Here is a 26,208-nt window from a genome sequence, read left to right as displayed (position 1 = left end):
TGAACTTCGTTTTATTGAGGAGCATCTATGACTGTGAGGAGACAGAGTGTGGGCTGTAACCGAGGTAACGAGTGGGCAGTAGTTCAGCAGTTTGGAGATTTATGGTGAGATCTGGAAAGGGCTCATCTTCTCACTTGAGTCTCCTCCACCCGCATCCGTCACACCTGATGCTGTCATCGCGAGCTCAGCCTTGGGTCAGGCAGAGGAGGCCTGGCTGGCAATTGAAGAAACTAGCCTTATTCATCATCAGTTCACCAGGAAAGGGGAAATGAAGTGAGAAAAGAAAGAAAATATGAGAAAAGTAAAGTAGGACATGCTAAAAAAAAGAAAAAAATTTAAGCCTATTTTTAGGCACACACAAATTATTTACATAATAAGAATCTGCATTACGGAGGCCAGACATCCTTGAGCCTGTCTGAGACAATACATATTCAGTCCTTTGTAACCCTAGCCTGTGCTCGCTCCAGCAGGAAACCTTCTCTGGATCTGATGCTTCAACTGCCCTTCTCATTAGATGATGGAAACTTAAAGAAAAAGGCCTCCTACTAAATGTGCCCAGTAAAAAATAATTTCTGGTTGAGAAAAAAAAAAAAAAATTAGCTAAGCATATCAGATTAGCACAGCACATGAAGTTTACTTATTTATAGCATCCTGAATAAGAAGTGACCAAGCTCTTATCTACTCTACTAGGAATTTCTGTGAAAAGAATTAAGTCCCAATATGATTAAGAAAAGGAAAGTGAAGTGGCTCAGTCGTGTCCAACTCTTTGCGACCCCATGGACTGTAGCCTACCAGGGTCCTCTGTCCATGGGATTTTCCAGGCAAGGGTACTGGAGTGGGTTTCATTTCCTTCTCCAGAGAAATCTTCCTGACCCAGGGATCGAACCCGGGTCTCCCACATTGTAGATAAGACGCTTTACACTGGCTGAGCCACCAGGGAAGCCAGGTATATGATTAAGAATTAAGGCCCAATCTTAGTTAATTGATATGATTAACTCCTAAATTTTCATTGACCTATAGAAGGCCCCTGCATTAGCAGTCTGCTCAAATTAGGCAGTTCCTTGGGTTCGTCAGTCTTCTAGAGAGCCGTAAACGGACTCCATGTCTATAAACCACTCCACAATGTCCCATTTATTTTTATTTTGTACTGAGTTAATATTTTAAAGCTAGAACTTTAACATACGACAGGGGCTTTTCTAAATTATCTCTGAAAGATTAATTTGGTGAACACTAATAAGGGCTGATGTTCGAAAGATACAGTTTCTGTAAGATACCAATCTGTAGGCCTCATGCCACGAAATTTCATATTGACTTTTATGTCTTAGTAGAGCTACAAATACCAGCAAACGTATCTGAAATACAGGAAGTGTTTTATTGACATTCTTGTATTTTTTTTTAACATGTTAATATCAGAAGGGCAGGAAGATCTTAAAAAGCAGGTCATTTGAAATTGATGACTTCCGTGTTTATTGTCTCTCTCCTCACCAAAAACAGTGGTTTAAATGTTCTTATCCAGGAAACAGAGGCTAAGCTTTATTAATAAGGCATTTGTAAGCTTTAGTGCCTTGTCTCATTTTTCCATTCATTATAAACTGACATTCTCTCACAGGAGTCCCCATTACAATGCAAATTTGAACCTTTTTTTTTTCTTTTTAATTTCACATTCATTATGAAAAATTGAAAGCTTTATTTCTGGTAATGTTTATTTCACCCATATTTCAAGTAAGAAATTGTTTGTTTGTTTGTTTGTTTTCTGTCTACCAGTAGTTGACAAACCACAGTAAAGTTTTTCCACTACTATTTCATGCTACTTAATCAGATTAGCATGGAATGATAGTGAAAAACCAACTCTCTTGTTTCTCTGTAGCTTATCTTTTAGTATCTATTAGCTATTAATTATTCCTATGGTCTGTTGCAAACTTCCCATGTCCCAGGAATAATGTATTTAATAATAAATTTCAAAATAAACCACAAAATCAAAATCTCTCTTTTTTATCCTAAAATTCCATATGTTTCAACTAGTCTCGAGTAGGAGAGAAAATTATAGATAAAACAGGATGGAGTGGAGTATTTCCTATTCAAGATTTGCCCTCCATTGTATAACTGACCATCATAGGCACCCATGGGTTTCTTACTGCTATAGACGACATTTTTGTGTTCCCCCAGAATTTACTTGTTAAATCCTAGTGTGGTGGTATTAGGAGGTGGGTCTTTGAAAGGTAATCAGACCACGAGGGTGAGGCTTTCCTGAACGGGATTAGTGTCCTTCTGACAGAGTCTTCAGAGAGCTCTCTTCTCTCTCCTGCCGTGTGAGGTCACAGGAGTAGACAGCTGTCCATGAACGGAGGCATGCTCTCACCAAACATCAAGTCTACAGGTGCTTTAATCTTGGACTTACAGCCTCCTGAACTCTAAGGGATAATTTTCTATTGCTCATAAGTCACCCAGTCTGTGGTATTCTGTCATAACAGCCCAAGTGGACTAAGACATACTTGCTTTAGGGTTAGAGTCTACTGAGGATGAACTGATAGTGAAAGTCACTCAGTTGTGTCCGACTCTTTGCAAACCCATGGACTATAGCCCACCAGGTTCCTCTGTCCATGGAATTCTCCAGGCAAGAATACAGAAGTGGATCACCATTTCCTTTTCCAGGGGATCTTCCTGACTCAGGGATCGAACCTGGGTCTCCTACATTGCTGCCAGATTCTTTATGTCTGAGCCAAAACAGCTGAAGAGTTTGACAATTTTACTGGGTGACAGAGTCTAGCCAGTTTTGAGGCTGCAAAATCATATCTTGAAAAAGGAAATAAGTGAATCACATCCCAAGCCAAACTTGTCTTTCTTATGCTTTGCAAAACATTGTGGTGCTTTTCCATACTGTGTTATTCATCCATGTTCGATGTGTTCTAATTATTTCCATTAGCTAACATTCAGTTTACAATTCCTATCATAGGATTAAGAACCAAAGATTTCTGTTTCCAGTAAACAGCAGAATAAATTTACACCAAACTCTTGCTGGAGGTTCGGTGGTAAAGAATCCGCCTGCCAATACAGGAGATGTGGGTTCGATCCCTGGAGAAGGAAATGGCAACCCCCTCCAGTATTCTTGCCTGAGAAATCCCATGAATGGAGGAGTTTGGCAAGCTACACAGTCTGAGGTCACAGAAGAGTTGATCACAAAAGTTAATGACTTAGCAGTTAAACAGCAACTTGCTAGAAATAACTAAAATACTGTGTAAGTATATTGTTTTGCACTAGTCTTGAAAGAATAAAATATTTAACAAAATAGAGATTGTTAAGCTGAAACCTAAAGGAAAATGGGAACCAGACAAAGACAAGCTTCTTGTGCCTTGAGAGCATTTGCTGAACTCGGTAAATTTGGACCCGGGAAATGAGACAGTCAGAAGTATTTGTGTCAATTGTAGTAAGGTAGATGAACCTAGAGCCTATTATACAGAGTGAAGCAAGCCAGAAAGAGAAAAATAAATAATGTATATTAACACATATATAATGGAATCCAGAGAAATAGTATGAGTGAACCTATGTACAGAGAAGAAGTGGAGATGCAGACGTAGAGAATGGACTTGTGGACACAGTGGGGAAAGGAGAGGCTGGGAGAAATTGAGAAAGTGTTATTGACATATATATACTATCATGTGTGAAATAGAGTTAGTGGAGAACCAGCCTGGTGTTCTGTGACTATCTGGAGGGGAGGCATGGAGGGGGAAGGCTCAGGAGAGGTCTCTCTCTCTCTCTCTCTCTCTCTCTCACACACACACACACACACGTATAATTATAACTGAATCACTTTGATTTGTAAAAGCTAGGGCCAAGAGTCCACTAACAGTGGTAAGTTTGCAAGGAGACCCACCTCTCATTACCTGGGTGCCGTGGGGCTCATCCCAGGGTAAAAACTAATCAAAAATAAGTCCCCTACCCACCCCACACGCATCGCTCAGGAGACTGCAGGGAAGGCTGCAGCCACAACACTGTGTAAATAGAAAAGATCAGAGGGCAGAGAAAGTCCCTGAGAAGCTGTGGTCACCACAACCATATCCTGGGACGGCCCAAAGTTTGGATTACATTATTTGGGCAGCCTGTCAGTGTCGAGTCACAAACTTGGTTGGTGAAGTCTGCAGGAAGAAAGGCAGATTGTCTCTGCAAGAAGGCACTTTAATCTTATGCCTCAAAGAATCATTAAAAAGTAACTTTTCAAGAAACATTGAGAAGTCCACAATAAAACTAATAATATAAAAATACAACAAAGGTCTGTCTAGTCAAGGCTATGGTTTTTCCAGTGGTCATGTATGGATGTGAGAGTTGGACTATAAAGAAAGCTGAGCACAGAAGAATTGATGCTTTTGAACTCTGGTATTGGAGAGGACTCTTGAGAGTCCCTTGGACTGCAAGGAGATCCAACCAGTCCACCATAAAGGAGATCAGTCCTGGGTGTTCATTGAAAGGACTGATGTTGAAGCTGAAACTCCAATATTTTGGCCACCTGATGCAGAGTTGACTCATTTGAAAAGACCCTGATGCTGGAAAAGACTGAGGGCAGGAGGAGAAGGGGATGACAGAGGATGAGATGGCTGGATGGCATCACCGACTCAATGGACATGAGTTTGAGTAAACTCCGGGAGTTGGTGATGGACAGGGAGGCCTGGCGTGCTGTAGGTTCATGGGGTCGCAAACAGTCGGACATGACTGAGTGACTGAACTGAACTGAACTGAACCCAAGAATAAGGCACCATGAAAAATAATCTGCAGAAAGATAAAATTACAGAACAGACCTCAAAATATTTGAGATATTGAGATGATCAAATCCAGAAATAAAACAAATATGCTTACTCTGTTTAAAGATAATAGTAAAGACAATTTGAAAACATCTGCAAGAAAGAAAAACTATAAAAATAAACCAAGAAAACTTGAAAAAGAAAGAAAGGAATAGTATAAAAGAAACATAAGAGACAAATATAATAACTTAGTTGAGGGGTGAAGAGAAAATCAGACACAACTGAAAAAGATTGAGTTAATTGGAAAATACACCAGAAAGTTCGCCAGCGTGCAGAGACAAAAAGTTGGAAAACATGGTAGAGAGTTAAGAGATGGATGACAGAGAGAAGAGCTAACGTACTTTTAATCACAGTTTCAAAAGGGGACTGATTCAGAAAAGTAAAGAGGACAGTGGTAATAATTAGAGGTGATAATTAAAGGCAATAATTAAGGTAATAGCTGATCATTTTCCAGAACTCAGCAAAACAGACTCAATAAATGAGAACACATTTAGAAATGTCGTCATGAAACCACAAAACACCAAAGAAAATGCAGCTCTCTTAAAACAGCCACAGGGAAAAAAGCAGATTATCAAAAGAACGGTACAGAAATAGGCTTTTTTTTTTTTTAAGATTTCACTTACTTTTTTAAAAAAGGCTACCAGAAAAATTTAAATTCCATATGCAGCTCACCTCGTCTTTCTTTTGGACAGAGCTGCCACATGTAACCCATCGTAAGATCAGTTCAGTTCAGTCACTCAGTCGTGTCCGACTCTTTGCGACCCCATGAACCACAGCACACCAGGCCTCCCTGTCCATCATCAACTCCCAGAGTCCACCCAAACCCATGTCCATTGAGTCGGTGATGCCATCCAACCATCTCATCCTCTGTTGTCCCCTTCTCCTCCTGCCCCCAACCCCTCCCAGCATCAGGGTCTTTTCCAATGAGTCAATTCTTCGCATGAGGTGGCCAAAGTATTGGAGTTTCAGCTTCAGCATCAGTCCTTCCAATGAACATCGTTAAGATCCCAGCAGTGTTTGAGAGTAACATCAGGCAAGCTTGCAGCAGGCGTGCCCTCCAGCAAACTCCTTAACCTATCTGAGTCTCAGTTTCTATGTCTTTAAGAGGTGACAGGTAAAAATATTACCCCCACCAGCATTTATTATGAAGGTCAAGTCTGACATGTGAGCACAGGCTAAGAGATATGTAATGTGTGACACATTCTGTCTTACGGACTCCCCTAAAAGAAACCCCACACCACAACTCACCTACCACCACCTTCCTTAATCCAACGTCCCTGAGCTGAAGCAGAGTTTAAGTTAAGGCAAAAATGGAACTTTCTGGACAACCAGAGGTAAGCTTGCCTAACAGGATTCATTGTACTGAGCAGGTTGCCAGAATCACTGCTGAGTTAGGAGGACAAGGTAAGTTGCCTTCACAAATACCCTTCTTCAGCTATAAGAGGCAATGCCTGATTTGTTCTTGCTGCAGTGTGATGGTATCAAGCACAAAAAATCTTACTAAAAAACGCAAGGTTTTAAGAGCAACAGTAGATGAGTGGATAAAGAAGATGTGGTGTGTATAGAGAGTGGAATGCTACTCAGTCATCAAAAAAAAAAAAAAAGAAAGAAAGAAATTTTGCCATTTGCAGCAACATGGATGGACCTGGAGGGTATTATGCTAAGAGAATAAGTCAGAGAAAAAAATATGATATCACTTACATGTGCAATCTAAAAATTTGCAACAGAAAAGAAGCAGACTCGCAGGTGTAGAGAGCAAACTGGTGGTTTTTCAGAGGAGGGGGGGGTTGGAGGGCAACATAGGGACGGGAGAGCAGGAGGCACCAGCTATGGGGTGCAAACCAGGCTTGAGGATGTATTGCACAATACGGCAAATACAGCCAATATTTTGTAATAACTGTAAATGGAAAGTAACCTTTAAAAATTGCATTAAAAATAGAAAAATAAAAAAAATTTAAAAGAACATACAGAGATACACTTATGACCAACCTGGACATCATACTAAAAAGCAGAGACATTACTTTGCCAACAAAGGTCCATCTAGTCAAGGCTATGGTTTTTCCAGTGGTCATGTATGGATGTGAGAGTTGGACTATAAAGAAAGCTGAGCACCGAAGAATTGATGCTTCTGAACTGCGGTGTTGGAGAAGACTCTTGAGAGTCCCTTGGACTGCAAGGAGATCCAAACAGTCCATCCTAAAGGAGATCAGTCCTGGGTGTTCATTGGAAGGACTGATGTTGAAGCTGAAACTCCAATACTTTGGCCACCTGATGTGAAGAGCTGACTCACTGGAAAAGACCCTGATACTGGGAAAGATTGAGGGCAGGAGGAGAAGGGGACGACAGAGGATGAGATGGTTGGATGGCGTCACCGACTCAGTGAACATGAGATTGTGTAACCTCCAGGAGCTGGTGACGGACAGGGAGGCCTGTCATGCTGCAGTTCATGGGGTCGCAAAGAGTCGGACACGACTGAGCTACTGACCTGAACTGAACTGAAAGAGATACACAGTGCAATTCTAGCAAAACACATGGTAAATATAGCTATATTAATATTAGACAAAATTTGCTCTTAAGGAAAAAAAAATTACCAAGAATAAAGTAAATTCACATTGATAAATGATTCAATTTTCCACAAAGATGCCACCATGTTTACATTTGTAAGCAAATAATAAAACAGTTTCAAAGTATATAAACCAAAACTTGACAGAAAACACAAGGAAAACTAGACACATATACAACCATAGCCTGAGATTGTCGTTGTTGTCATTAGAGGGCTTTCCCCTCCAATATTTTGCAGGTATAATTCTCTCCGTGTTAATGCTGGTCAGGGTTTACAGTCTTTACTGAATTTGGTGCAGTCTGGCTTCTGTGCTCTGCTCAGTCTTTCAGGGGTCGAACCCTCACGCCCTGCATTAAAAGGCAAAGTCTTAACGGCTGGACTGCCAGGGAAACCCCACAGGCGTAATTCTAACACAGTAAACTGCATCCTTCTTAGTGTACCCTTCAATGAGTTTTTACAGATGGATACAGGATATTTGCATCTCCCCAAAACTTTTCTGGTGCCCCTTCATAGTTTATCCCTCCACTGTGTCCATTCTCGGGCAACCTCTAATCTGCTTTTTAGTCACTATAGATTAATTTACATTTCTAGGATTTGTATTACTGGATCGTATAGTATGTACCATTTTGTGTCTTGCTTTTTTCATTCAGGATAACTATTTTAGGAGCCATTTCTGTTGTCATGTGTATCCGTGGGCAGTTTTTATACTGTTAAGAGGTACATTCCTTTGTTTGGATGTACCCCAATTTGTTTACTCATTCACCCATGGCTAGACATCACAGTTATTTTCATTTTTTGTCCCCTCAAAACTTCCCTTTCTGGAAACAGATGAGACTGCGATTGGAAAGTGGCATAACAGACTTCCAGTGTGTTTGCAATGTTCTGCTCGTGGTAAAAACAGGTACTTGCCTAATAATTATCTACTAGAATGTGCATACAAGTTATATTTAATTTTTTGTCAATGTTATACTTTATCAAAGTGAGTGAGTAAAGTTGCTCAGTCATGTCCGACCCTTTGCAACTCCATGGACTGTAGCCCACCAGGCTTCTCCGTCCATGGGATTTTCCAGGCAAGAGTACTGGAGTGGGTTGCCATTTCCTGCTCCAGGGGATCTTCCCGAACCAGGGATCGAACCCAGGTCTCCCGCATTGCAGGCAGACGCTTTACCATCTGAGCCACAAGGGAAGTGCAAGAAAAGAAAAATCAAGATGAAGTATCTGAGATTACATATGCCAAGCAAGTGAAGCAGTTGTGGTCTGGTGAGGAAAGCCTTAGCTCTGATAAAGGATGAACTTGGGCAGTGATACTTCACCTCTCGCAGCCCCATTCATCTGTGAAATCAGGATAATGAAACCAGATAACTACATTACAGCCCTTTGTAACTTGTACCACGCTATACCCAAGGGCCTTCCCAGGTGGCTCAGAGGTTAAAGCATCTGCATGCAATGCAGGAGACCCGGGTTCAATCCCTGAGTCCGGAAGATCCCCTAGAGAAGGAAATGGCAACCCACTCCAGTATTCTTGCCTGGAGAATCCCATGGAGGAATCTGGTAGGCTACAGCCTATGGGGTCGCAAAGAGTTGGACAGACTGAGCGACTTCACTTTAACTTTCTTACCCAAGGGAGTTACTATTATCGTCATTATTATTATTATTGCGACTACCACACGGGAGTAGACAAAACGACTTGGACCAGAAGGTTCCAGTTAATCCGCTCCTTGTCCAGCCCGTGGGCTCTTCTCTCTCACTGGCAGCCACGGGGGCCTTGCCGTTCAGATCGTCCTTCAAGACAGAACCTTCTAGAAAGAGCGCATCGGTGGACACCCCCAGTGGCCACTTCCTCGGGATCTGCTGCAGCATCCAGACTGAGACGGCACTGTCCCCCCATGTCTGAGCACGTAGGAGGGCTGGACTGGGCCCTTCCTGCCCAGCAGGCCATCTTTGTCCCAGGCACCGTCCCTGGCCTCGCCGGGACCCTCTCTGAGCCGGGCTGCGCGCAAAGGCGCTTCCTACCCACGCCTCCACCTCCCTCTTCTTCTGAAGTCAGACCTGCATGCTGTTTGGAGGCTCCCTCTGACTACGCTGGGCTTCCCTGGTGGCTCAGATGGTAAAGCGTCTGCCTGCAATGCAGGAGATCCGGGTTCGATCCCTGGGTTGGGAAAATCCCTTGGAGAAGAAAATGGCAACCACTCCAGTATTCTTGCCTGGAAAATTCCATGGATGGAGGCATCTGGTAGGCTACAGGCTTCCATAGTGAAAGTGAAGCCTCTCATGTCTGACCCTTTGTGACCCCATGGACTGTAGGCGGACTCTGTCCATGCGATTCTCCAGGCAAGAATACTGGGGTGGGTTGCCATTTCCTTCCCCAGGGGATCTTCCCGACCAGGGATCGAACCTGGGTCTCCCACATGGCGGGCAGATGCTTTACCGTCTCAGCCAGCAGGGAAGCCACAGCTTACCTGGGGTTGCAAAAAGTCTGAGGCAACTGAGCAACTTCACTTTACTTTTACTTTTTTTTCCCTCTGACTACTCCTGTCGCTCTCTACTTCAACTTTCGCAAGACTTTACCCTAATAAATCTCTTGCTTTTCTAGTTCTGTCTCAGCACCCGCTTAGTGTCTTGGAGGACAAAACTGGCTAACGGTGTTTTTCATTAGCAAGAACTATGAAAAATTTTAAAGTCAAAAACCAAGAAATTGAATGAGATGTTTGCAGACACTGAAATTCCTGCCTCATACAGACAATGCAAGCCAAATTTTTAATTTATATTTGATCCTGATGCCCCAGATCCATCACAGCCAGATTCATAAGATTAATACTTTGTATCTAAAAAAAAAAAGAATCCATGACTAGAACACTTTGTCTTCAAGATGATGTTTATTTTGCAAGTAAACTATGTTTTCTCTCTTTTACTCATTTCTGCATTCGATTCAAAAGTTTACTAATGGCCCAATAAATGGGGATTTGCTGAAATCTCTCAAGATAAAGTCACATAAATTGAGGTTCCGTGTCAATCTGGAACCATCACTTAGCTGCAGAAGTCAGATGATAGAGGGAATTCAAGGATTTAAGCAAGCTTGTGTATGTTCTCAGTTGTTAAGCCGTGTCAGACTCTTGGTGATGATGCCTTGGACTGTGACTTGACAGACTTCTCTGTACATGGGATTTCCCAGGCAAGAACACTGGAGTGGGTTGCCATTTCCTTCTCCAGGGGATCTTCCTGACCCAGGGATCGAAACTGCACCTCCTGTACATCAGGCAGATTCTTTGCCACTGAGCCACCTGGAAAGCCCTTTAAGCAGAGTGTGTTAAAAAAAAATCTTTGTATCCATACTTTATGTTCCAAATATTTACCAAGTCAGCAGCCAAATGAAAATGATTTTTGCATAAACTGTGAATTAAAATTTTCGAGAAACTAGACATTTAAATTTATTTCATTTAAAAATAGTCAGGGTTTTTTTTTTATAGCATTTATCTTTTTCTTATAATTTTGAAGGAAGCAATATGAAATATAATAGGTGAATGGGGCCAGTTGCACAGTGGTGGATGGTAACTAGACTTGGAGTGATGATCACCTTGCATATGTTGAACTGTAACACTATATACCTAAAGTTTATATAATAGAGGTTTGAATAAATTAGAAAAAAATAAAATGATTGATTTTAAACAGTGTATTTTCCTAAAATTAAACAGAATATCTTTGATTTGCCTCCAGCATAGTTGCTCTAGGACGTATCCAATCCAAATCCATTAATTTCATTATTTGTGGGCCAAATACTCCCATTGAAAGTCAATATGTAAAATATATCACTTAGATCATATATAAAGAAAGTAAAGCTGATTATCTGCACTATTTTTTTTTTTTTTTTTTTTGGGCCACACCACTCGGCTTGTGGGATCTTAGTTCCCCAACCAGGGATTGAACCTGGACCATGGCAGTGAAAATGCCACATCTTAACCCCTAGGCCACCAGGAAACTCTCTCTCTGCACCATTTTAAGTCATATTTGGAACCCTGGTGGGTAGGGTAAGTCAGACAAAGGAAGAGAAATATCATATAATATCACTTGTATGCAGTGAAACTAAAAATAAATTACATAAATGAATTTACTTAGAAAACAGACTCACAGATTTAGAGAATGAATGCATGGTTACTAGGCAGGAAGGGTTGGGGGAAGGGTTAGTTAGGGAGTTTGGGATTCACATGTACACAACTGCTGTATTGACAACAGATAACCAACAAGGACTTGCCGTATAGCACAGAGAACTCTGCTCAATATTATGCAACAATCTAAATGGGAAAAGAATTTGAAAAAGGATAGATATACTGAATCACTTTGCGGTACTGTACCTGAAACTATTGCAACATTGTCAATCAACTATATTCCAAAATAAAAAATAAAAATTTTTAAAAGGTGCACCATTAAGAACCAAACCAGGTAAGAGGTAAGAATTTTAGCAGATTCAAGACAGCTAATCTCTGGAAGACCATCTCATTGACTTTGCTACCAAGTTTCTCTCCTAAATCTCCTCTTATTATTTCCTTGATCAAAGCTCTGTTTTTTCCTATACATCTGTTCATTTTCTTCCCTAACTGCTTATTTATTTGCCTCCTTTTTGATCCATAGATCAAACAGAGACTTGAGGCCAATATCTATTTTTTAGTCTTTCCTTTTTTCTGTCTTTCCAGTTACAAATCAACCTAACTTCTTTTACCTTCATTGTCATCCTTGGAGCTGTCATCACTGGAGTTGAGTCTTCCAACTTTTCAGACCTCCTTCTACACAAGCAGCCTGAAATTCATCCCTTATTCCACTGCCTCATCTTCCAAATTTTATCCATCATTCAGAGCAGTTGACAAATCAAGAACGTTGCATCCAAAAAAAAATCTTACAATGGGTAAGTTTAATACAGCTAATTGTATTTCAATGATTTTGAATAAAAATTGAAATAAACCCTTAATTTAATTTTTTCTAAGACCTCAAGCATTCAAATGCCTTTTGTGCTTATATTTAAATAGGTCTTAAGACAACTTATGGATTCCTGGACCAGGTTCCTTTGGAAGAAAAGGGCAGAGTTACTATCATAATGAACTCTTCAGTTCAGTCTAGTTGCTGTAGTTGCTCAGTCATGTCCAAGTCTGCAACTCCATGGACTACAGCACACAAGGTCTCCCTGTCCATCACCAACTGCCGGAGTTTACCCAAACCCATGTCCACTGAGTCGGTGATGCCATCCAGCCATCTCATCCTCTGTTGTCCCCTTCTCCTCCTGCCTTCAATCTTTCCCAGTATCAGGGTCTTTTCCAGTGAGTCAGTTCTTCACATCAGATGGCCAAAGTATTGGCCCCTCAGCTTCAGCATCAGTCCTTCCAATGAATATTCAGGATTCATTTCCTTTAGGATGGACTGGTTGGATCTCCTTGCAGTCCAAGGGACTCTCAAGAGTCTTCTCCAACAAAGCTTCTCCAAAGCTTTCTTTATAGTCCAACTCTCACATCCATACATGACCACTGGAAAAACCATAGCTTTGACTAGATGGACCTTTGTTGACAAAGTAATGTCTCTGCTTTTTAATATCCTGTCTAGGTTGGTCATAGCTTTTCTTCCAAGGAGCAAGCGTCTTTTAATTTCATGGCTGCAGTACCATCTGCAGGGATTTTGGAGCCCCCAAAAATAAAGTTTCTCACTGTTTGTATTGTTTCCCCATCTATTTGCCATGAAGTGATGGGACTGGGTGCCATGACCTTAGTTTTCTGAATGTTGAGCTTTAAGCCAACTTTTTCACTTTCCTCTTTCACTTTCATCAAGAGGCTCTTTAGTTCTTCTTTGCTTTCTCCATAAGGGTGGTGTCATCTGGGTACATGAGGTTATTGATATTTCTCCCAGCAATCTTGATTCCAGCTTGTGCTTCCTCCAGCCAAGCATTTTGCATGATGTACTCTGCATATAAGTTAAATAAGCAGGGTGACAATATACAGCCTTGACATATTCCTTTCCCAATTGAAAACCAGTCTCTTGTTCCATGTCTGGTTCTGACTGTTGCTTCTTGACCTGCATATAGGTTTCTCAGGAGCCAGGTAAGGTGGTCTGGTATTCCCATCTCTTTAAGGTGAACTCTTGGGTGTTTAAAAACACACAAAGCAAAAAAAACAAAAAACAAAACAAAACAAAAAAAAACACACAAAGCTCTACTGGGAGCACAGCTAAACCTGGGAAACCTCCCTTTGGTCCTAGAACGTGTTTCTATTGCAGCAGGAGAGAAATGGAAAAATGCGGGGAGGAGGAGTTCCTTAAATAGAATCAGTTCAGACCTCTGAATAATCTGCTCTCTTGTCCCCAAAGTCTGCAGAGGCTGTATTATCTTCTGCCCTGAAATATCTCATGGACCCTCAAAACCATATTTTGAATCTCGGAACCCTTCAGTTCGTCCATTCATTCATGTACTTATTAAAGGCTTGCTATGTAGCAACAGCTGTGCTAGCCCTTGGCTCTAATCTCAAGGAGTGACTCATAAAATACATTTACCCTGACTTCCTAAATTCTTCAATCATAATCATTTTCAGCATGGTATCTGTCCTCAGCCAGATGTTAGGATAAAATTGATTCCCAGGAGCATTAACTAACACAGATGGATCTCAAGCAGATAAAGTCTGAGAAAGTATGGAGGACTTAGCTTGGAGAGAGAGAACTCAAAGGTCTTCAAATCACACACTTCACCCTCTGTTCTTGTTAACTAGACTGGTCTAGTGTTGGCAAAGGATGGAGTTGAGGTCCCAAGCTTCCTCCTCTCCTCATTCAGTTGCCCTCTTACTCGTCAACTTCCTACTTGGAATCCAAGGCCCAGTTTGGCCCAGCCTGACACTCTTCTTTCAAGGAGGGAGAAAACCATTTAAGAGAGAAAGAAGTGCTATTAACCAAACTCAAATGAAGACTGAGAACACATCCTTATCACCTGGTACATGGGCACTCCTGTTAGATTAGGGTAGATGGAAAGTCAGACCCTACGTCCACGCCAGTTGCATACAAATAGAGGCCGGGTATTTAACATTATGCTGAACTTTATCTTCAAGATGATATAAATCAGTGCATATATGCATATCATTGCTACTATCCCTTGCACTGATCCTTTCCATTTGTAAGATGCATCTTCTCACCAGTCAGAAATCTAGGCTAGGTTTAGTCATCATCCTGTGGCTCTAAGCAGACATCCATCCAAGTCACTGCGTGCTCACCGATGGGGCTCCTGTTTTAATCATCCTCCTTACTTGATTCTTATCATTTCAACAAGTTTTCTTCTCCTCTAATGTCTTCAACAAGTTGCTTTTCTTTTTTCACAGAGCCTTGGTTTCCCTTCAGCCAACTTACTAATTTTCTCTCGTGGTCTGAGGCTCACATCAACCTCTTGGTTAATGTTAATTAATGAGACAGACTGGGCAAAGTACTTTCTTAAATATAAACAAACAACAAGATGTAAGCTCTCACATCTAGCAGAGACAGCTAACTCTGGAATAACATGAGAAAGGTGAAGACCATCTTCCTGTAGGCCTCTGACTCAATGTATCACTTTGCCTGCTCTGAGAGGTGATGCTGAAATGTCCTACCTAGGGCTAGCTCATCATATTTAGTTCTGCTGCTTTTTTTAAAAAAGAGCCAAGAATATACAAGGAATAAAAGACAGTCTCTTCAATAAATGGTGCTGGGAAAACTGGACAGCTCTGTGTAAAAGAATAAAATTAGAACATCCTGTAACACCATACACAAAAACAAATTCAAATTGGATTAAAGACCTAAATGTAAAACCAGAAACCTCCTAGAGGAAAACATAGGCAGAACACTTTTTGACCTAAAATACAGCAGTATTTTTTTAATCTGTATCTTAAAGCAAAAAAGGGAAATAAAGGCAAAAATAAACAAATGGGACAGAATGAAACTTAAAAGCTTTTGCACAGTGAAGGAAACCTTCAGCAACATTGACAAAATGAAAAGACAACCCACTGAATGGGAGAAAATATTCACAAATGATATGACTGAAATGGGGTTAATATCCAACATATAAAAGAGCTCACACAACTCAACAACAACAAAAAAAGCTCTATTTAAAAATGTGCAGAAGAACAAATGGGCATTTTTCCAAAGAGGAAAGGCAGATGGCCAACAGTAATATGAAGATACTCAGCATCACTAATCATCAGAAAAATACAATCAAAACCACAGTGAGATACCACTTCACACTTGTCAGAATGACTGTCACCAAAAGGAACACAACACATGTTGGGGAGGATGTGGAGAAAAGGGAACCCTTGCACACTGTTGGTGGGAATGCAGATTGGTACAACACTGTAGAAAACAGCATGAAGGTTCCTCAAAAAACTAAAAATAGAGCTAACATATGACCTAAAATTCCACCCCTGAGTATATATCCTCCAAACAATTCCCATTAATTTGAAAAGATATGTACATGTCAATGTTCAAATCAGCATTATTTACAATTGCCAAGATATGAAAACAACCTGTGTCCATCAATAGATAGAATGGATAAAGATGCGGTATATATAGACAATAGAATACTTAGTCATTAAAAAAAAAAAGAATGAAATTTCACCATTTGCAGCAATGTGGACAGACTTAGAGGGCATTGTGTTAAGTGAAATAAGTCAGACAGAGAAAGATCAATAATGTATGATATCAGTTCTAGATGAAATCTAGGGAAAAAATACAACGAACTAGTGAGTATAATAAAAAAGAAGGAGATTTCCCAGACATAGAGAACAAAGTAGTGATTACCAGTGGGGAGGGGCAGAGAGCGGGCAATATTGGGGTAGGGAACTGAGAGGTACAGTCTATTACATATAAAATAAGCTACAAGGATATACTTCACAGCACAGGGATCATAACTAATATTTTATAATAATTATAAATGGAAAATAATCTTTAAAACTTGTGAATTACTATGTTGTACACATGTAACTTATATAAGATTGTACATCAACTATACTTCATTAAAAAATGAAAATTAAAAAGTAAAACACACACACAAAAGTTAATTCACAAGCTGTACTTGGAAACATTTTAATTGTAAAAATACACATAAGCTCAGTTCTTGGCTTTCATTAATCTTCCTTCCTTTTCATTACACACTACAGGGAAACTACCACTGACAATGTGGCTTGTGTCCTCCCAGACCACTTTCTAGGTAGATAGATGAGAAGATATAGGTATAGCTAAATATACATATGATGCAGTTTCATTTTGTGAAATTTTGTTCTGCTTACAAAAATGAAATTGTACTGTTCATTTAGTTTAGCAATGTGTTTTAAGTTAATATGTCTTGAATATATTTTCCTATCTCTAAGCACAGACCTTCCGTATTCTTTCAGCTGCTTCATAATTATGAATCTACCATAATTTAATCATCAGTTCCAAGGTGCTTAGCAATGCTCACTCTTCCCAGAAAAAAAATGCTAAAAGAAATACTCTTGAATACCACTTTGCACATATGTGGGAATATTTTTCTAGTATAGATAATTATTTTAATAAAAAGCTGCCAGATTTCTCTAAAAACTACTTAACTAATTGTCATGCCCTTCATTTTTCCACATCTTCTTATAACAATCTCCAATTTTTGTTTGTTTTTAAATATTTGTTACAAATATTTCCTCTGTTTCTGTTCCTTGATCATTGTTATGGTCTAGGAACTTTGTACAGAGTTATATTGTGAATATTTTTCTTTATTGTGTTTGCATTTAGCATATTGACTCAGAGACTTTGCCCACCTCAGATTTATAAACATATCCCCTATTTCCTTCTAATTTTTAACAGCTTTAAAATTCGACCGCTTTATCTACCCTGAGTTCATTTTTGTGTATAATTTAAACAATTTACCTTTTCCCCCAAAAGAATTGCCATTGGCACAAAATCATTTACTGAATAGTTAATGCTTTCCTCTCTTGTATCAAATGCTACTGTTATAATTTGCAAAGTTCAGTGCATTTATTGTAGTCATGTATGACTGTGAGAACTGGACCATAGAGAAGCCTGAGTGCAGAAGAACTGATGCTTTTGAACTGTGGTGTTGGAGAAGACTCTTGAGAGTCCCTTGGACTGCAAGATGAAACCAGTCAATCTTAAGGGAAATCAACTCTGAATATTTATTGGAAGTACTGATGCTAAAGTTGAAGCTCCAACACTTGGGCCACCTGATGTGAAGAGCCAACTCATTGGAAAAGACCCTGATGCTGGGAAAGATTGAGGGCAGGAGGAGAAGAGGATGGCAGAGAATGAGATGGTTGGATAGCATCACGGACTCAATGGACATGAGTTTGAGCAAACTCGGGGAGATGCTGAGGAACAGGGAAGCCTGGCGTGCTGCAGTCCCTGGGGTCACAAAGAGTCGGCCACCACTGAGCGACGGGACAGCAACAACATGCATATTGTTCTGTTTCTGAACTCTCTACTGGGTGTAGCAGATCTGTTGTTCCATTTTTCCATGAACACCAGACTGTTTCAATTACTATGAGTTGAGTACACTTTAATATAGAAAATAAAATTCCTTCTTACTTAAAAAGAAAAAAGTCTTAGTCATCCTTGTGTTTTATTTTCCAAGATGAACTTTATACTTAACCTGCCAAATTCCACAATATTTCTTGTAGGAATTTTTATTTAAATTACTTCAAGTTTATAGCTACTTATCACATTTTTATTAAATATAATTCTGTAACTAGATGTTAAAAACAACAAGATAAGAATTGCCTTCAGGAAAACAGGAAAATTCCTTTGCGATGTTGATAACCACATACTACATTTTCTACTGAATGTATAAAGTGATGTGGAATTTAAAGACTGGAAGCAGAGATTAAAGATTTGCTTTTCCAAAGCTTTTCCTAATTGTTTACAAAGCTTTCTGGAAAAGAATCCACCTGCAATGTGGGAGACCTGGGTTGGGAAGATCTCCTAGAGAAGGGAAAGGCTACCCACTCCAGTATTTTGTGGCTTCCCTCGTGGCTCAGCTGGTAAAGAATCCGCCTGCAATGTGGGAGACCTGGGTTCAACCCCTGGGTTGGGAAGATCCCCTGGAGAAGGGAAAGGCTCCCCACTCCAGGATTCTGGCCTGGAGAATTCCAGGGACTCTATAGTCCATGGGGTCACAAAGGATCGAGCATGACTGAGTGACTTTCACTTTCACTATCTCACACCACTAAAAGCAGAAGTTAAGTTGGGGTTTCTGGGTAATGAAACAAATCATCTCACAAAGGGTAAACAGTTAGCGGATCGCAGGAATCTGATCCCACAGTGACCAGGACTTGGCTAAGGAGCGCTGAAGAGGATGAAGGGGAAGCAACACACGGGAACTGTGTCCAAGGAGGAAACGGGCTGTCCTCACACCCTTGTTTGATGATTAAGGGTGTGAGGCATTACAGCTGAGTATTTGGCTTCTTTGTCCTTGGGTTTCCACTCAGGGCAGAGAGTCGTCAAGACCAGAAGCAGTTAATCCTATTCTTCACTTCATTCGTGGATCTTTAATATGCCTGATTCATGTTCGGGCACCTTGCGGGATTATAGTCTGCTATTTTCTGATTGTGACCTTGAGAAATACTGCCTGGGGTTTTCACACATGGTTAATCTTTTGACTAACTTTAATCTAGTTACACAATAACCTAATTCATTTAAAAGGGAAAACAAGCTTGGATAAGCCCTGTTATTGCTTTAAAGTCACAAAAACATCAAAGGTAAACCTATATATTTCATTGCCCAGAATATTTGGAATCTTTCAGGATTCTGGGTCCTAGGATCCCAAGAACGTTAGTTCTTCAAAAGATGCTCATCATCGTCATTGCTGTGCTGTGTTAGCCACTCACTCAGGTCCGACTCTGTGACCCCATGAACTGCAGCCCGCCAGGCTCTTCTGCCCACGGGATTCTCCAGGCAAGGATACTGGAGTGGGTAGCCGTTCCCTTCTCCAGGGGATCTTCCCAACCCAGGGATCAAATCCAGGTCTCCCACATTGCGGGCGGATTCTTTACCATCTGAGCCACAAGGGAAGTCCAAGAATACTGGAGTGGGTAGTCTATCCCTTCTCCAGGGGATCTTCCCGACCCGGGAATCAAACCAGGGTCTCCTGTGTTGCAGACGGATTCTTCACCAGCTGAGCTACCAGGAAAGCCCTCATCATCATTCCTCTCAGCATTTACTGACTAGTCACCTGGACCTTTGTTAAGTGCTGTGTATCTATTACTTAATTAACCTACTCTTTCAAGGAGTAACTTTCCAGGAGATGGGTACTCCTAGTATTTTCATTTTACACATGAAGAGACTGAAGTGAACAAAAGCTAAGTAAGCTGTCCAAAAACAGGCTACCTCTAAGGGACAGGCTCTGTGTTGACCACACAGTCTGATCCCTGAGCCTAGACTGAACATTTACTCTCAATGATTGAATTAACAGGCTCTTTGCCTAGACATAGAGATCTTTAAGAAGCTGCTAATTACCACTCACCTTTTTGTTACTTTATTTGAGAACCTGTTTTCTTTCCCTAGTGCCATATTTAGATGTATTGAGGCCACATATTTGAGCTCAGAGCTTTGATTCAAATGAAAGAGAAAGTGAGTCATCAGATTTTAGATGCTTCTTTGACCCAAGTGTTCTAATTTTGCTTGTTCTCCTTGGACATGCACAAACATCCTGAATGCTTTTGTGACCGAAGCTTCCGAAGTCAGACAGAAACATCCCTTGCCTCACTTCCCGTCATTCACCCTCACGTCTGTCCCTCACCTCTTCTGCAAACTCCGTCCACTGCCTTTCTACGTTAGCACCCGCCGGCTGGGCACCGAAGATAAAACTTGCCATTCTTCCGCTCTTTTCAAGCTGCCTAATTTTTTTGTGTGTATTTGAAGTTTGTGTAAGTTACTGAAAGCCAGATTCTTTCCTGGAGACATGAAGATGAAGGTCTTTGTAAGAAGTGGACCCCCTGCAAGTAATTTCTGGTTTTGGGAATTGTGGGCGGAACTTGATGCGATATGATCTTTCAGTTCAACTTAAAGACAGCTGTGACATGTCAATCTAACCCAGAATAATCTAATAACTTGATAATGACAGAAGAGTTGTATAAGCTGCGTTTATCTAACTACTTTGTGACGAACGAACAAGCTGTTTTCCAGTCTGCCTTGACACCCTAACTGTCACTGAAGGCGCATCTGAAAAAAATTGTCTGGGCCGCACACAATTTAGCTTAAATAAGGTACAATGAAGAAATGCCTGCTGGTGACGCTCCCACTTTCTTTTTGAGAAAATGTCTGAGTATATTGGCATTGGGAAAAAAAATCCCACAAACCATCTGTGCTAAGAGCTGTCTGAGTCAAGCTCTCCGAGTGGGATTCCAGGCAGCCCCTTTCAAAGGCAGCACCGCTGCAGAACAAGCTGCCCATGTGTTCTGTTTACAAGAGGCTGGGGGGATGGAAGTGTTCTGCTCTCAGACACACCGCCTCAGTGTGATGGGCTCTGGTGTCTGCGGGGGTAATCTGCTGCAGGGGCATGGGCTCTGAACACCATCACACCACTCGAGGCAGAGTCTTCATTCCAAGGTGTTTATCACAAGGAAGGACCAACTTCCTTCCTTCATTTGGGGTGCATCCTTCCTTTAGCCCTGCTCCAAATGTCTTTCTAGAGATGCAGAGCAGAATTGCTGAAAGTACTGCAAGGAGAATGAGAAATGAGGGGCAACTGTTTCTACAAGTTTTCACACCCATTGGAGACATTCTCCTCCATTCAAATAACACACACACACACACACACAACACAGATTTTAAAGCCATATTGGAAAGATGGTTTGAAAAGATGAAAGTAAATACTGTGCTAACTTTGAAAATACATTGGGGCCTGAGATGAATCCAAAGGTATCATTATTTGTGGGCAAGTATGCTTTCTCCTGGGAACCCCTGAATGAGAGCACATGTTCAAAATCATAACTGAATGAAAGAGACAACAAATACCAATTCCTCACAAGTCAAGGTCAAGAGTAGATTAGTCGTCATCCATTAATAAATCTGAAACCACAGTGTCGTGTGTTCCAAGTCATCTTGAATACAATTATGAATAGGGCTAAAATGTTTACATAGGATGAAAAAGAAATGAATAATTCTGAATCATAATTCAGCCCACATCTGAAAACTAGCTCATATTAATTTATAGTTCAGGAACATGTGGCTTCCATTATACTTCCAGTCAGCCCCACTAGAACCAAATCAATTTTAAAATAACAAAGTCAGAAGTATAAACCAGGAATTCAAGCCCCAGTTTCAGCACTGCATAATATATGCAGCTTTCTCACATTCCTCCTGTGACTGTGAGATAAGATGCCTGAGTTTTTTCTTCTTCTTTCGGGCAGAGGATAAAACTTATCAAAATCAACTTTTTTCTTTTTTCTTTTTAGGTCTACTGTCAGCATTTGAAAGAGTGAAGTTATTCTTGAGATCTGGGATCATGTTTCATCACAGAATAAAACATGGCAGTACTAAAAGAAAAAAAAAATCACTTTTCTATTTTGTTAAAAATAGCTGTGGTATTTTTATCCCCATGTGAAAAAAAGCAGTAGAGGGTTTACCTTTCACCCTTTAATGTTTCGTTGACCTGTGTCTGGGCCCTCTTGACTGCTTATTTCTAGTTTCCCACTACAAACGCTAGTGGCCACGGTTTCTTTCCGCCAGAAGTTGCCTGTCTCCTAAAATAGGTCTGCTTCTGCAGCCTGCTATCAGTAGGCAGTGGCAGATTATTCTGACCCATCCCAAACGCTCCCCGAAGGGCCTGCAACTCCCCTTTCGGTCTTGATCGTGAGCAGGGTTGTGTCACACGGAGGCCCCGGAATGAAGCAGCAGTGACGCTGGCTGATTTCTGAGGCCGAGTTCACTTTCCCTTGTGAGCTGGAACGCTCGTGCCCGAGTCCTGAACCCCCCTGCAGGAGGCCCTCTGCCCCAGAGCAGCCACGCTGTGAGGAAGCCCAACCTCACCCACCACAAGAAGCTCTGAAGAAGACTTGGGGGAGCGTGACCAGAACCCCAGCTGCTCCTGCCCCCGCTTCTCCAATTCAGACACTGTCTGCAACCACATGAGCACCGTGAGCCAGAACCTTCCTGCAGAGCCCCTTTCCCAGACAGCTGTCCCCCAGAAACAGGAGAGATAAGGAAATAGTTGTGTGCCTTAAGCGACTACGTTTGGGAGTGTTTTGTTACATGGCAATAACTAGAACACGGGGACCGAGAAGAAAGTAAATTCCAAATTGGAGTAGTACCCCCGCTTCAGAAATTGATTGGCAGAAGAATTTCTGGAGAAAGTCTATTTAAACACAGACATTCTGCTTGGCAAGTTCCACTATTTCTCATTAGGATGTTGCAAACTCTAGATCATAGTTGGCGTAGAGATTGAGACATTTAAATCATAAAGGTTAATCTTATTTTCTTCAATCTATAACTAACTACCCAAGTGAAATTGCAAAAGAGTCAAACCCAGAAAGAAAGTGGAGTTACATGGCAAGTAGTTTGGAGTTACTTTGAATCAATCAAATTTTTTTTCCTGAGCACAACTCCCCTCTCTCGTGGACAAGGTCTTTCCCCCGTTTTCAAAGTGGTAAATACCAGGAGGGACTCCTTACAGGCAACAAAGAGATGGGAGCTCTGTCTTCTCCAGGGCCCCACTGCTCCCCACAGCACTTGGAGAAGAGAAAGTCTGAGATTCAGTAAGACCTTTACAGGTGTCCATGAGGTAGTAATAAATAGCTATAACATCAGACTCAAATCAGCTAGACTTCATGGCAATCATGTGGCTGGAAGTGAAAAATGGGATAAAACAAAGGAAAATGTTACCTCCTAGTAGCTGCCTTTCCTGGTGAAGGTGTCAGTCACTCAGTCGTGTCAAATTTTTGAAACCCCATGGACTGTACCCTCCAGGCTCTTCTGTCCATGGACTTCTCCAGGTAAGAATACTGGAGTGGGTAGCCATTCCTTTTCCAGGGGATCTTCCCGACCCAGAGGTTGAACCTGGGTCTCCTGCACTGCAGGCAGATTCTTTAGCATCTGAACCACCAGGGAAGCCCTGTAACCTCATCTCAGAGAGCTCTTCTTCCTTCAGTCTCAGGGCCTCTGCCTTCTGCTCCTCCAAAAGTCTTACTCCCCCAGGCACGCGATGTATTAACAGTTGATCTTTGGTCTTGCAGAGCGAGATTGCAGACTCCTGAGATGAGGGACACCGGGGAAACCTGCTGTGACCCCAGGGCCTGGATCAGAACCTGGCACACAGTAAGTGTTCATCATTGAATATTTGTTGAATAATTTCAATTCCGATTTCAAGCAAAATTAAAAATAGGTAGTTGGATGAGAGAAAGACTTAGGTGCAAAAAAAGAGAAAAATCCCTGCTTTAGGGACTGAAAACAGATAGGCTCTCGCTGGAACACATTAGAAAGCCTTGCTGATTCCCGCCGTGTCCCAGGCTTCATTTTTTAGGCTAGAGTTAACAAGATGCAGCAGAGCAGCAGACACATGATTCAGGAACAGGCCGCTTCTAACACACAAGGAACCTTCTTTGCAAAATACCTTTGGCCAGAGAGGAAACAGCAGTCTTGGATTCATTTTCCTTTCTCGTGGTTCCGGCATTGACAGACATTCCCTTTTCATTTTTATTGACCACATTTTACATATGTGAGTGAAAAATCTATCAACAGCATCCTTATCACTTTGGAACCATAATCCAGAAAGTAGGACCATGTCTATCACTCTTTAAATCACTTACCTAATGCTTCTATAAAATAGAGCCCGATTTTATATTTGGGTCCGCTGAGTCCTTCCTCCATGCATTTAGCAAACACCTACTGCATGCACACGCACGGTGGGCATTGTCGGGGAAGCCGAGGGACTCAGTCTCGGCGACAGGGGCCCCTGCAGGCGGCGCCATTCTCAGTGAACACCTGTGCCGCACCAGCTGTACGGCAGCTTTCACGATATTCTTTAATGTCATGGAAGATTTCCTCCGAATTGTGCTGTCCTGTCTGTGAAAAGCCGGAAGCGGAGGGGAAGCGCATCGGACAGCTGGTGTGCGCGCCGGTGACGAGCGAGAGCCGAGGGCTGAGTTTCTATTCCTCCCACTGCCGCCGTAGTCACCACGGCGTGGAGAATCAGTCATTTCAGCACATCTCCAGATCACAGGGGTTTGCTTTTTTTTTTTTTTAATTGTCTGACTTCATGAAGACATTTTTACAGTTGAATATATCAAATTCATTTACTCATCTGTTCATTTATTCAACAAATACGTCTCGAGTTTCTGCTACCTGCCGAATAGCACTCTACCTCAAGGAGCTTGTGGCTTTGAAGAAAGATAGGCATGAAAACACAACTTCAATATAAGAACTTTGATTTCACAAAGATAAGTGTCGGCCTGGGCCAGGCAGGGGGAGGAGGCGGGTGGGGTGGGAGGAGCAGAGGGCAGGAGCCTGCCTCTGCGGCGAGCAGTGAAGGGAGGTCCACAGACGGATGAGAACTGGGCCGCGGGGCAGAGAATCGGGAAGAGACGCTCAGCGGGGAGGCCAGCGGGCCAGACGGGAGGCTGGGGAGGGAGGACCCTTACGGGCAGGGGGAAGTCGGGAGAGAGGAGGATGCGGCACAGGACTCGTATGATAGAATGAAAGTCAAAGAAAGGGGAAAGGGGGCTGAGAAGCTGGAGGAAGAGGAGTCTCCTCGCGGAAAGACCTTGCATCTCGTGCAAAAGGGGTACACATCTACCCCAGGGGGCATGAGAAAGCAGCAAAAGAATAATAGAATCAGATACTGTTTTATAGACATCTGCTGACAGCATCCCGAGGGCTGAACTAATGATAACGGAGGAGAGGGTGGGGAAAGCAGAAGACAGACAGTAAGGGAAGCTGCCGAAATAACACAGGGGAGAGATGATATTATCCTGATCTGAACAGATTCAGGTTTGACTCTTTGATTAGCTGATGATCAATATGAAGTAATGAACAGAGAAAAATTAGACCTAAGGCTTGACTTTAACAGATACTGATTTAGTATCTATTGTCCTCCAGATGACGTGGCAATTGCCAGGGAGGAATTCGTACTTGTCCTAAGAAAGCTCCAAGCTTGAGGAGTGGGACAAATCAAGGCAGCAGCAGCAGCACCCAACAAGGGCTACAGCGAAGCATGGAAGGCCCTAGAAACAGTGAGGGAGGGTCCACGTTCTCTGAGTATCACAAACACCAACTTCACAAGAGCTAGCACGTTTTGAACACGTGTGTGTGTGTCCACTTATATTTGTAGTATGTGTGTTTAGTCACTCAGTCGTGTCCGACTCTTTTGCAACCCCATGGACTGCAGCCCTCCAGGCTCCTCTGTCCATGGGATTTTCCAGGCAGGAATGCTGGAGTGGGTTGCCATTTCCTTCTCCAGAGGATCTTCCCGACCCGGGGATCGAACCTGAGTCTCTTGGGTCTCCTGCATTGGCAGGCAGGTCCTTGACCACTAGTGCCACCTGGGAAGTCCAACTATCCCACAGTATTCTGTAATTACGTGGTGGCTCATTTGGACTACATCCAATTCTTTTTCTTCTTTTTTTTTTTAGCTACATTAAACACTTTATTTCACTTAAAAAAATACCAATTTGAAGAAAGTGTGGTAATATGTGTTAAAGCTAGCTTGTTAGATACATGAATGTCTTATCCAGTATTCATTTCCTTTCTCAGGCACAAGGCATGGGCAGACATTACCTTGTCACTTCTGTTTGGCTAAGCAACAGTACTTTCGAAGTTTCTAATTTTTCCCTGTGACTATGATTATCCAAAACACACAGTTACATTAATTTTTTTTAAAAGGCATTAAAG

At 41.7% G+C, this 26,208-nt stretch overlaps 1 long non-coding RNA gene and 1 other non-coding gene across 2 annotated transcripts; one reads left to right on the top strand and one right to left on the bottom strand.

Moving 5' to 3' along the window:
• On the bottom strand, positions 1-24,303 carry LOC122451222. Its single transcript, XR_006272342.1, has 3 exons — positions 24,129-24,303; positions 23,206-23,572; positions 1-235 (listed from the first exon to the last, which is right to left on the bottom strand). It is a non-coding gene; the product is annotated as an uncharacterized LOC122451222 (long non-coding RNA).
• Positions 9,446-9,517, top strand: TRNAC-GCA. Its single transcript has one exon. It is a non-coding gene; the product is annotated as a tRNA-Cys (tRNA).
• Positions 24,304-26,208: the final 1,905 nt, after the last annotated feature.

This window comes from Cervus canadensis, chromosome 12 (genome assembly GCF_019320065.1).
Source record: "Cervus canadensis isolate Bull #8, Minnesota chromosome 12, ASM1932006v1, whole genome shotgun sequence".
NCBI lineage: Eukaryota > Metazoa > Chordata > Mammalia > Artiodactyla > Cervidae > Cervus > Cervus canadensis.
This window is presented reverse-complemented; position numbering and strand designations above follow the sequence as displayed.